This window comes from Apis florea, unplaced genomic scaffold (genome assembly GCF_048593485.1).
Source record: "Apis florea isolate Af1SG1 unplaced genomic scaffold, ASM4859348v1 contig_3772_pilon, whole genome shotgun sequence".
Taxonomy (NCBI): domain Eukaryota; kingdom Metazoa; phylum Arthropoda; class Insecta; order Hymenoptera; family Apidae; genus Apis; species Apis florea.
The window spans coordinates 2734868-2748600 of NW_028256845.1; positions in this window are offsets into that span (position 1 = coordinate 2734868).

Genomic DNA, 13733 nt, shown 5'->3' on the forward strand with positions numbered 1-13733 from the left:
GTTACCTTTTCATTAGCGAAACGAATGAGATTCGACGAAACTTTCCTTATTTCGCGTTAGCGCGCTTGCTTCTCGCGTTAAATCGTCGAATTTCGACGAATTACCGAACGCGTCTCTCCTCCTCTCGACGATTAAATTAATCAGGAGAGTAACAGATATCTCGATTAATCGCGAGAAAAATTTGGAGAAAAAAAATCCGTCGCGTTTCACCGATCATCGAGTCGAATTCGAATGATTCGCGGCGTGACTCGCGTCCTCCGCAAACAAAGGGGAGAAAACGCAGGGGCATCGAGATCGATAAACAAAGAGGAAATGGAGAAGCAAAAGCTGGATCGGTGAACGCGGTTTCGGGGATGAATGAAATTTTACAATTTAAACCGGTCGGCGAAAGACTCGCGCGATTTTGGCAAGCTTCCATCTCCGGGTCCGAGACAACAAATCCGCTAGTCCGAATTTAACAGACGGGGATGGAAGTGGGGGAGGAATTAAGTGCCGTGTAATTCCATCCACCCTTATTTTTCCACGAAATGACTGACGGCGGTGTATAAACCTCGCCATCGTAGATTAAATAAATGCGGGGAAAAAAATATCGCCTCGGCCGGCCACCACCCCCTCCAGTTTCCAAACTTCTTGGCAACACGTGCCCGTTTTAATTTTTCGGGAAAACTGACCACCGTCCTTCGTCGTCGGTGCGAGACGTTCCGTGGCTATAACTCACGTTCCTCGGCGAAAACTCGAGCAGATTATTTCTCTTTTCGCCCAAATATCGCGGAGGATAGAGGACCGTCCACGTGCATCGCGTATAATCGAGGAAATTTTAGAAATTGCTACAAAATTTTATTCCTCGATCCGATAGTTTTTGATACTACTTTTTTTTTTTTTTTTTTTTTTTTTTTTTTTTGATACTACGTCCAATTATCATCAGGTCGACTTCTCTTTCTCTCCATCCGGGGATGGATAAATCACGGTCAGAAATGGGTTGTGCCGCGTTCGACACATGTATGCGCGCACATTTACGAAGCGGCACGTTGCACGCACGTGCGTGCAACCGGCGACTTTTAAACGAACACGACAACGAGAGAGTTCACTGATTTATCCGATACTATTTGTTCTCCTCCCTATCGCCGTTCCACCGCTCGTTCGAAATATCCTCTTTTTTTCTCTCTCTCTCCCTATTTTTTCGCGACGCGGGCCAGAGGGTAGTCCCACGAAACGAAGCTGCCGCGCGACCAGAGAGTCTGGAACCGTAGGTAGCCACGGCGCTTGCGCACCACCGGGAATCCCCCGTCGGGAAATCCGTGGCAATTTTTCATTGCCCGACACGACGATGTATCCGTCTATCCCACCCCTCCTCCATCCTTCTCCAAAAAAGTGTACCTCCACCACCACCCTTCCCCCCGTTGCTCTGCACCCTGACACAAGCGCGAGCGCACTTTGTCCGCCGCGATAATGTTTTCATTATTCACTGGATTATAGACTGGGAGCGTTGGCGGAAATCAAGTGGGAGGAGGGGGGGGGGTATTACGCGACATCGCGTCGAAACTTGATTTACCGCGTGTATCGGCAGTGAAAAAAGTCAACGTTCCGGGACACGGACACGATTACTTGGCCGTGCTGATGGCCGAGTGGTTATTGGCTCGATCCGAAATCCTGCAAGCCAGGCGCGACTTGCTTCGAACTGAGAAGAATACGTTTCGAGATGAAACGCTTATTTCTTTATTCACCGGTCGACGAATGAAAGAAAGAAAGGAGAGGCGAAAGCGAAGAGATCTTGCAACGATCGCGTGTCGATTGGATCCCACGTACGACGAGTTTAATCGAGTTTAATCGACGGTTCTTTTTTTTTTTTTTTTTTTCTCGTGAAACGATCACCTCGCTCGATATTTAATTCCATGCCGTGACCCGTTAACGCGCGGCGCGACAACATCCGTACGAAGCACGCGACTTTTTTCGTAGCGACCCGATTTTTCCACGGGTCGCGCGATTCCCGTCACACCTTTGTGAAATCCGTGTGCGGCCTTCTATGCAAAGCGGAAACGATATACCACTTAATGAAATTTCATCGATCGATGACGCGGAGGACATCGGTCGTTTCCTGAATGCAATATCGTGTCTAGCCGCGCCATCAACGTGACAAAGTACAGTATTCCGTGCGTCCCCGGCCCGACACCGGGGCGGCGCTGATATTGACAGTAAAAAATGTATCGCGAATGCAGTGGACGATGCAATAATGGAAACCGCCAAGCGTTGAATGTTAATATCGGTGAATTAAAAAGAGGGAAAGGAGGGAAAGGAGAGAAAGAGAGAAAATGGGATCGTGATCGATCGTGACCCGATTGATTCTCTTGTTAGTTTCTTTCGCTTCTTTGAAGATTTCCTTGCTTCGACGATTTTCGTTTCTCATTGGAGAGTAAGCTTCCTCGAGCAGATCGACATATGGATACGCCCCATCCGAAGGATTAAGGAAAATCGGGTTGGCGGGCGCCGATATGAAAGGGACTCGTGCGAGAATATACGAAATCTTGGTGCAAAGGTAGCTTGATTTTATTCACCCCTTTCGAGATAGAGAGAGAGAGAGAGAGAGAGAGAGAGAGATTGCGATGCGGATAGGTTTTTCGCGCGATAACCGTATTCTACCGAGTTGTGGTAAAGTGTGTACGATTTCTCAAAGAGCATCGGTATCTTTCCGTGTGCTGTGTAACGCGTATTTTCAGATATTCCACGTATTTTTCTTGAATATCCGGCAGATCTTGGTTGAAGAGGGATCATCGCTTTAAGGAATCGTTCGCTTTACAAATAATGTTTATATTTGATTTCGAGAAACGCGACTTTTTCAGTTGGATAATCTCTTTCTCTCGAAGAATGTGATTTCTCTCTTCCCTTTTGGGGAAGGAAACGCGATCGAGAAAAACGATACGTGAAAATCGCTGAAACTTTTCCTTCGCGACAAAAAAACTTCAAAATATCTTATTGGCAACCGACGATCGACAGCAACGTATTTATTAGCAAAGCGCGTGTTTCTACGCGCTCTGCCACCAAGTTTCATAAGCAAACCGACCGCGGCTATACTCGTTTCGAAGATTCTCGCTTCGCACGAGGGAAAGTTTTCCCAAGAAAGGAAGGGCAACGCTGTTTCTGCCCGAACTAGGTCGTCGTAATTAGTACGGAATAACTAACATTCGACGATGCCTCGCCCCGCCTCTTTATTTCCCTCCAACGACGCTGTTTCAATTAACGCCCCGTCCCAAACTACAAAAGGGCAACTAATTTTCGTCTAGACGCGCTCGCAAAGACACGTTCGCCCAACACCGATTTGACACCGTTCGATACGTGGTTCCACGTGATACCCTTTGACTTGCGACCGTTTCATCGTTTCAGCCAGAGAGGGGGAGGAGGGGAGGGGGGAGGGGAATTAACGGGGAGCGTTAATATTTCACGGAGCGAAATTATCGAACTTCGACTTTCCCATCTAGTTATCGTCAGTTTCGTCGACGCGGAAAACAAGGAAACAAGGGATGTCTGGAACTGACCGTGTCGTTTAAATCCCTCGTTCTTTCCTTCCACCCCATTTTTTCCCTGGAAAACTAATTTTCTCGCGGAACAATGGCCTCAAAGCCCGGGCCTAGAACCCGTCGATCAAGCAACACCTCGCAGTCCTCGAATCGGAACGAATCGCGTCGGGAAACCGATTGGATCGAATCCACTTGGCCGCCCCGATAATTATCGCGCGATAAATAAGAGCGACGCCTGTGGATCCGCGGCGTGGAACGAGCGAAAGAAAAGAGTGTGGAGGAGTGGGCGCGGGAGGGATACAGAACGGAACGAATCGGTCGGGGCCATAACGGGGGATTGGCGAGGGTCGAGACAACAAAGAGCGGAGAGGCTGTAGCTTATTACAAAAGCTTCCTCCGCCGCGATTCCTCCGGTTGCACCACCGGTTGCACTCCGTCCTCGACGCTTCGATTCACCGCTACGATTGCGGCGGATTGAACGAAGGAGTTCCATCGAGTCGAGAGAATGGAGCATCGCATCGAGATTCGAGGCGGTATCCCGTAAATTCGGGGAAACGCGTCTAGGAGCGGTCGTTCAGGAAACGGCTTTTAATCGAGTGTGAAGCGAACAAATATCAGCTGCCGAGGATCAGATCGAGAGAAGGGAGCACGAAGGAAAGGAGGAAAGGATTGTGTTTGTATCGGAGCCGAACTTTATTCCTGAATCGGGAATTTTTTTCCTTCTTCTTCTTTCTCTGGACCGATTAATTTCCCTCGTATTTTCAACCCTTCCGCCGTACGAGAGAAGGGAGAATTCGCCGTTTTATTATTATTATGGGAACGGACAAAAGATGGTCTTTTTCAAGAGCAGATCGACCAAATAACGAATCGAGATTCAAGATCAACGAGCTGAGGGGCCATTGCTTTCTACGAATTACTCGCATTAAGTGGGTACACGTGGTGTACATAATTCGATCTGAATGCTTGCGCGAATAATCTCGCGCGAATAAATTGCGGGAGATAATGGATAACGGAGTTTGGGGATGGTCGAGCATTCGGTTTATTTACTGGCTGACAAACAATCCCCACCAACGATTCCCAAGTTTACTTCCCAAGATTCCCAGATCAATTTACGCAAGACAAAGTTAAAGCATCCCATATTATTTGCGCCAAATCAGCGTGTACACTTGCGTAAGTATTATGCACCCTCCTAATCCCGAGCATCGCAAATATAATCTCCAACGGTTGGAACTTCTCCCGAAATGCAAGCTTATCGGAAGTTAAACGAACAGGGTGGTTGTCGAACGATATCTGGAATCGACTTCACTCGACGTTTTATTTATTATCCACGTTTATTCCTAAACGACTAACAGATTCCTCCCTCCTCCAATAATAGACGCGCTCGAGTATCTAATAATGCAGCCGGACGCGCGTTTAAATCCGTTTCAAGAAACTTCTCCTCGAGAGGGTTACCCCGATTAATCGTCCGTTGAGAGACTTTGAGCAACGTTTCCAACTATTCGACCGGCAAGAAGTTGGTAATTACCAATTATCCACCACCGAAATTGGTACCGTGGAACGGGGTAATAGAGGGCCGATTTCGACCGCTATTAACGCTTCCAAGTGATATTCCTCGTTAAAGTATAATTTCGCAGCAGGCGCCCCACTCCTCTCCCCCTTCCTTCCTTGTCGCGTTCCATTCTTTCCCGCGCGGTAACGAAATTTCGTCCAATTATCGTTTCATTTAATAAAAGGAGCACGGGGTGGATTGGATACATTCGGATGGCGGGCGGTGGTTACGATTCCGCGGCGTAAGACGACACGTAGCCGGCGAATAAAGGTGTAATTATCGAAACTCCCGAACGAGAGTTGGCTAAACGCTCCGCTTTTAATGAAACTTTAAGGGGATACTCGGCTTAATTGCGGGATCGTTTCGGCCGAGTCTACGCTCCCTTTATCGGTTTTGTCATTGATCTCTTGGCTCCGTGTCGATCCGTTTCGTCCCAATTATCCTAATTGCGCCACCGAGAAACCGTAAGCGCCGCCAAAAATGCCGCGCCCTCGCGAGATTTCGCGAGATATCGACTCGAACAACTCGAATTAACTCGAACCGGTTGCTGATAAATATTTCGAACGATTACGTTTCTTATTGTTGATCGTAAAAAAAAAAAAAAAAAAAAAGTGGAGTGTAAACGTTGTCGGATAAAAGCATGCTATTCCTATTGTCGAGATTATATATTATCACGTGGATGAGACGCGATAACGTAATAAACGTTTTCAGAATAGCGTATCGATCGAGAGAGTTTATTTACGATGGTATTTATCGAGTTCAAAACGATTGTTTGGTCGCGAATAGATAGATGGATAGATGGAAAGTGAGAATCCGCGATGTTGCTCACAGTCTGCCTTGTCGCTTCTAATTATGACACGATCCTTTCCTTTCAAGGACAAGGAGCACTTGGTTAACTCGTTTTTCAACCGAGTTAAATCGATCCCATTAAATAGAGAGTAGCGATCGAACATGTTTCATTATACGAAGTATTAAGAAACTCGTGAGACACGTTTAAAGTATAGTTTCTAGACACTAAGACGGTAGAGAAAGTTGGCGGTAAATAAAAATATCGGATAAGGCTTGTTTCTCAAGTTATAAGCAATTTCAATTTTCCAATAGAAACATCCGCGCGTATAAATATAACCGGCTAAACCGTTTCTCGTATAAACATTCGATTTATTTCAACCATTTTTTAAATTAATTTACAATCTTCATAGATCTATCATCGATAGAGATCATCGTGATCAATATTTTTCCAAAATAAACGAATTCGTAATCGTAAAATTTACTTTAATAATCGAAATAATCTCCATTAAAATTAAGAAAATTTTAAACTGTTACAATTTCGAAGATAACGATTTCCCGCCAACGAATAAACGATCGTTAGAATTTTACCCCTTTCAAAACGCTTTTCCGTTTATATTTCGAATTCGCGAGATATCGTCGTGGAAAAAAGAAGATAATTTCTAATCGTTTCCCCCCTCTGTCCTTGTCGCTTACTCGGATCTCTCGCTTACATCTTTTTCCAAATTTCAAACATGATTTCTGAAAATGCATGATTATATTTTTTCCAGGAAAAAATGTAAGTCAGTGGTCCATTCATAATTCTCGTTCACCATTTTATCGTGAAAAATTTAAATCCTTGTATCTTGGCAACCGAATGAAATACCATGAGTGAAACAAAAATAAGTTTCTGAACGTATTTTGATTGACAAAATTATTAATCTCTTCCCTTTTCATTTGTTCCATTTGTTTCATGTATTATTAATCGAACGATTGAACTACGTTTTAACTGCACAAAAAAATCTGAAATCAATCGATTAATTTGAGAAAAATTTTTGGCCGAGAATATAAGAAGTGAAAAGGAAAGACAACGTTTTACTTTTTTCTTTTTTTTTTTTTTTATATTCAAAAAGTGGATTATGAATTTCCACGTGCAAACGTAATATTCAGCGGAAAAGTGTAATAAACACGACACAGGTCTTTGAGAAGTCAAAGAGTTTCGTAATTAAAGGTTGGCTGTCCGCAGTATTAATCTCGTTGAACATGCGTTTCCCACGTTTATTTGTCGCGTATCACCGTATCCCGCAAAATTCCAGTCACGGGAATCGCCCCCCCCCTCCCCAACACTTTGAAAGAGTTGACCGCGAAAGTGTGTCGAGCTAGTTGAAACAAACTGACACGCGCGTATCCCAATTAAAACTTTTTCCCTTCTTTCGAAATATACGTATATACGTGTGTGTATATATATGTATATATCCTAGCTCACGATAAACAGATTCTTTTTATTTCCAGCCAGTGGTAAACAGAGCAAGCCCGCGGTAAACTTTTAAAGCGGTTATATAATTAGCTCAGATCTCCGTGGCCCTCGACAAAAGATGTTCAAATTTAATATTTAACACTTCCATCAACAGTCCGAATATTTACACGTACACGGTCATTAATTAAAATCTTATATCATCGCGCGGCCATCTTCTTTCCTCTCCCCTCCACCCGCTCTTCCCCTCTCTTTCCTTTATTCCGACGAAACAAACTTCCTACGAAAATCTAATTCCGCAAAGCGTTTCATCCACAGACGCGGAAAACCCGTGTCTATTCTACCCGAGTTTTAAAAGGAAAGAATAATAGGGGGGCGGGCGGGAGGGGAGGGGGAAGCCTAGGTGAAGGCAAAGAAAAAAAAAAAAAAAAAAACAGTGGAGAAATTCTTCCGAGGGAAGAAACGTTTAGCCCGGTTCGCGTGCAAGACAAAGGAGGGACGGGGAAGCAGGAGACAGCCGTGAAAATTGAGAAAGACAGGGGTGAGGAGGGAGGAGAATAAGGTCGGATCGACCGTGAGGTGGATGATTAAACGTGCGTTAAAACCGTCCTTTTTTTTTTTTTTTTTTTTGGAACAGGCGTTGCAACACGCGTTCGGAAGATCGCAGCAATCCTCGTGTTCCAATACGCAATACGAGCCACTCCACTCTCACGCGCGCGCGACGTGTGCGTGAAGGTTATCGAGGTGTTCGGTTTCGTGTACGCGCAGCGAAGATGCGGCAAGCTTGGCCCGATCTCGTGTCGGACAACCGTCAGTGTCGTGAAAGATTCGATATCGTGTATTTATCGTATTCGGGGAAACGAAAATTTAGAACAAAGATTCTTTGGTAAATAATTGGACGCACATAAAATAGGCTCGATGAAAAATGATCCTGATTATCTCCGTTGATCCAAGGAATCAGCTATATAAATCGAACTCTATTTTCGGAATAGAAGCCGAGGAATGAAATGACGGCCACGAGAATAATCACGATGCGGAGTATATGTGGATACCGATGGATTCTTCGTTGCTTTCATCGATACGAGAAAATGCGGTGCGGCATCCGGAAAGGTCATCCGGTCGACGTGACATTAACAAATTGCCGTTTTTAATGATGGAAACGTTCTCGCGTAATTAGGAAGAAAGCGACCTTTCCTTTAACGCAGAGACATCGGCAGGGCCTTCCTTCCCCTCGGGCGGGCATAACAATGACGCAATAATGGGCTGGCGTGGCAACGCTTGAAGCTGGAACCGGTTTTTAGCCAAGCATGCAACTTGGAGAGGTTGCCCCGTCGGTAGTTTGTATTATTTGCCACTGCGGAGTGGCAGTTCTTCTAATTGGACTTGGCTATCTGCGAATCTATATTGCATTCCCAACCACCCTTCGGCTCGCCGGACGTGGCTCACGGAAAATCGTGTTTCGACTATCGCCACGGCCCGTTTAATTCTGTAAAAATACCGCGACGGGACAGTTTCTAGCCCCGATGCAGCGCCGGCAAAACAATATCAGATTAGCGAGCCGAATGGAATATCGGCTCTCTCTCTCTCTCTCTCTCTCTCTCTCTCTCTCTCTCTCTCTCTCTCTCTATGGATATCGGCCGCGAGCGGAGTCGTTTAAACGGGGAGGCGTTCGATTCTCGCGGTGTATTTTCTACAAGTAAGGGAAATATCGTTCGGTTGTTCGTTTAACTTTCTACAATTCTCCCTCTGTAAATATCGAATATGGTAGTAAAATATTGAAAAATTGTCAGTTCGTTGAACATCAATCTCTCTCTCTCTCTCTCTCTTTCGATTCCAGTGATGGAAATACACGTCTCAATCCGGAACGATAAATTGAATTTTAAATCATCGTACACTCGAGCGAAAGAATAATTCCGTACGAGGAAATTCGCGGCATCCGCGTTCCCTCCTCGAACCTCGATTTAACGAAGCTTGGGTTTTACGAACAAGACAGCCGATTAATCGAGTAAGAAAACGTCTCCTTTGATCGTTTAAACAAGCTCCATCATCCACCATCTGACACACATTTCCCTTGCTTTCGCAACCCCGTTCGGATTAAACGCGAACCGCCTACTCGTCGCGGTTGCCACGATCAAAAGGAAGTTAATTCAAGTATGCGATACGACATATCCCAACACACACGCACACACACGAGAGGAGTCACTAGCGCGTGACTAGCGCGTGCATGCTCGCGACACGTAACTCGTTCGCCTACTACCTTTCCTCGATTACCCCCGTCTCCGAGGGAGGGGAGGGAAAACGCGACCATTAAGCGCAGCCACGACGACACCACCGCCGTCTCTCCTCTCCATCGTGGGGGGACGTCTCCACGAGATTACGCCGCGTTGATATCCCACCCGCGATGTGTTATCCGTCCTCCGAATCAAGACGCAGTTGCCAACTCGTATCCTCCGATCCCATCCGAAAGCGTCTCGCTATCCAATTTCCAACGAAATTCGCCTAACTCTCCCCCCTATTATCGCCGTCACAACTACCGATACAAACTATCGCCAATATCCATTGGCGAGCATCGTATTACGCGCGTAAACGTCGGCGCAGATTCGAGGGAGCCGCGAACCAACTCGTCGCCTATTATTCGAACGGTTATTGGCACGATAGCGCGTATCTGGCCGCCGTACATCACGGAGCCAACTCCACGCTTGTCATCCTGATTTCCACGTTCCGCCGTTGCTCCACGCCGCGTAACAACCCCCCTTTCCTCCGGCTACTCTTTCTCCCTCCATCCATCCGCCTCGCCGTTCCTCTCAACCTACAACCCAGTACGTCCAGCCCCCTCTCCTCGGCTCGCCGCATAAATGTATGTTTCCAGGATTTCTGGTTGTCTGCCGAATGAATTATGGACGCTCGACGACCAACGCCCGGCGACGCCCGTCGAGATTGCGGGGGACGATCGCACGAGGAGGGTGGAAATTGCCGGAGAACGAAGGAAAAGTGGCGCGATTAACTCGTTTGAAACGAGGCGAGAGAGGGGGAGACGCGATTTTCTTGCGCTTCCTTGCGCTGTTTACGTCTTAACCCGACGAATAATCGTTCTTATTCCTTTCAATCGTCTCGCGGATTAGCTCGTCGCGTGAAATTTCATCGTCGAGTTGGGACGAGAGGAACGAGTGGTGTTGCGAAATCAAGGTTTCGAAATTCGGTCGGGGAAAAGGTTTTTTTTTTAATCTACGCGATGCACGCGAGTTTCAACTTCGTTCCGGACGAAAATTTGTTAATCTTAACCTCGAATGGAATACGATGGTATACGATTTTAGGATTTTGTAACGGAAATGTGTACAATTTTTGAAGTTCGGTCGTCCTCCTTCGATAATTTCTCACGTTTTTAAAAAGACTATCGTTGGAAAGTGTATCGAGCAATTTCAAGTTGCTTCGTGAAACCAAGTTATAATTGGATCTCGCGCTCGCGTAATTACCGTATTCAGTTGCATACAAGAGGTCGCGGGTACACTATTTGCCAATTACTAGTCGCCGTGCCCGATTATAATGCAATAGATACGATTGTAATCTCGATACCGTAGAGAAATCGATACTAATATCTGTCTTTGTTTATGTAAAATGTTAACGCGCTGTTAACAGCTGTGCGACTTAATTAAACCGGATAATCTTCCCGGAAACGGTTACGTTAATCGCCGGACAAATTCGATTCTTTCCCTTCCCTTTCAGGAATGAAAAAGATAAAAAGGCGTGAAAAAGACCTTCTCCGTGCTTTCGATACGATTCGAGATACCTTGCACGAAAATTCAAAGTATGGCCATCGATCGCGATTCCAACGTTCTCTCGTTGGAAAATTAATTTCTCCGTTCGCGTGATTCCAGCTCGCCTTCAAAGCCCGACGTGTATCGGCAAACTTCTCGACTCGTAGGCGTTAGCATCTCGGAATTCAGGGATGGTTTGAAACGCGAAACTTCGTGGCCCATTTGGCTCGTTCCGAATGGCTCGTGGGGAAGGGAGAGAAACGGAAGTCTCGAAGCGTCGAGACGTTTCCTCCGGCCGTGCTATCCAACGTGCTATCGTAACACGAGCATAGTAAATCTAGTATCGTTTTCGATGCACGCAATCGCGCGTAGATACGCCTCCGCGATTCCACTTTCGTTTCGAAATTTCCGCCTGGACGAATACTTGGATCCGCGGTTGTCAGCTGTGGTTGACGGCCGATTACAGTCTCTCCAGCCAAGTTGTTACGCATCGTCGATCACCGGTTTTGTGTTACGATTAGTCTACCGTTGTTGTTGTTCTTCCAGGTACGACGATTTAACGTTTAAAGTTTAAAATTTTGGAGACGAGAAAGATTCAATCCGATATTTCTGTATTACAGAATCCATTGGAGATTACAATCGATCGCACTATTCTAATTTAAAACATTAAACAAGAAAAATTGATCGAATAACTAATGTTATTTTTACGACGATCGAGAAAAGTAGATATAAACGATATCGCATTAACCAGAATAAACATTTCCGTGTAAATTCTCGCCCCAGAGAGGCTGGCCGAACCGACACTTTTCCCTTTGATCTTTTAAATGCCGTTTACAAGGGGATGAAAGGGGGAAACTTTTCAGCCATCCAACGCGGACTCGAAGTTCGCGAGAGAGTGGAAAGAGTTAGTGGCGTTCCCCGCTAATGAAACAGAAACGACAAAGGAGACAGCGGAGCGCAATAACGAAGGACTGTACACACTTATAACCGAAGTAGTTGCTGCTTTCTGTCACAACAATTCGCGGAAACGGGGTCGTGGAGTGCGGGGGTATCCTGCGAGGGCCACTGTTTGAAATGATCTCGACACCCAAGCCACGAGTACCTTCTCGACCGAACTTCGCATCCTTGTTTTCGCAGCATTTCCAGCCGAGTAGGGAAGGGACTGATTAATCGTGTCGACCGGAGCCAACTGCGACTGGACAATGCAGCAGAAATATCGACATCTCTGCAGCTTCTATTCGAAATACCACCGACATACCACCAGAGAACAGTGCAGTGCAGTGCAGTGCAGTGCGTCACCGCAAACGGCGCTCCATCTATGTTCGAAATAAATACCGCGTCCCTTTATCCGTGCGAAAACGGATCCAGGGACAAAGTTTTGCGAGATATTCGTCTACGCGTACTTAACGCGGAGGGTGAAAGAAGGAGATGGAGGCGGAAACGTTGTTCGCCTATGAATAGTCGCGCGTCTTTTAATAATACATAAACCCGCGGTGGAAATGGCGTTTTTTGAGAAGCATCGAAATTGCGGGAGGACTGAAACGTTGGCGAATCCTTTGAGGGTGGTAAGAAGCGCTCCTCGAGCCGTGAATAAATAAACAGTCTTCCGCGAATTAACTGGAGTACCCACTCCTGGCCGTGGCCGGGTATCCCGGCCCTGGAGAGTACTAACGAATTCGTGGTAAACAGAGAAAATTGCTGGTAAATCTCACCGAAGAGGTAAAATGTGCTCGAGGATCGAAATGGTGGGAGCGGAAGAAGGGATGAAAACGAGGAGAAAGAGAAAGTAGAACGGAGGAGAAGAAAAAAAAAGAAGAAGGAAGACACGGTGAACTACTTTTCGTCGGATATCTCGGTCGTCGGAGGCTCGGTTTCGTGAAAGCGTAATCGGTGTTATGGCTCATATCCAAAACGCGCTAGACGGATAAACGGATCGTCCTCGTCCCCTTTCGCATTAAATTCTCGAAGAGAAACGAGAGGGATACGAGAGACGCCCTCCTCCGCACGTGGCGGCACGCTTTAAATCGTGCTTCCCTACGAATCATCGCATCCACGCTCAAGAGGAAGAATCGAAGAGCGTGCTCGTTCTCGCGGAGAGAAGCGAGAGAGAAGCAAAAGTTGGGGCACGGGCCATTGAGTCGAAATATGCGCTCTCGCTCGGATACGAATACGTCTTCGAGTTTACTTCGCTTCATTCCTACCTAGTCTCGATGGACTGTCGAAAACGATCGCGAGTGACGACTCTTTCTTCCATTATCCGTTGCACTCGTTTTCCTTCTTTCTACTCCTCGCTTTAATACCCTGCTTTTAATTATCCTTCCCGTTACAACGAGTCTCGTTCAATTTTCTCCCCGATCGTACTTTGACTTCTCCTCCGTGAAATTTACCGCTCTGACCGTTATTACACGGCGAGTACGAATACGTGGAGAAGAAGCGTATACAAGAAGAATCAAACGTTTACATCGCGATTATATTTTACAATAACAGCTTTCTGAAGAAAACTGAAATTTAACAACTGGTTAAATCGTTAGCCGATGATCGATTCATAAATAATCGGGATCCGTTCAGAGATCCCGATATTCAAAGTTCAACTTTGCTATTTCTCGTCGCATCTGACGGATCTCTGGCTCGACGATCAACTTCCTAGACAAAGATGCCGAGCTCGAGTCGCGTTTACC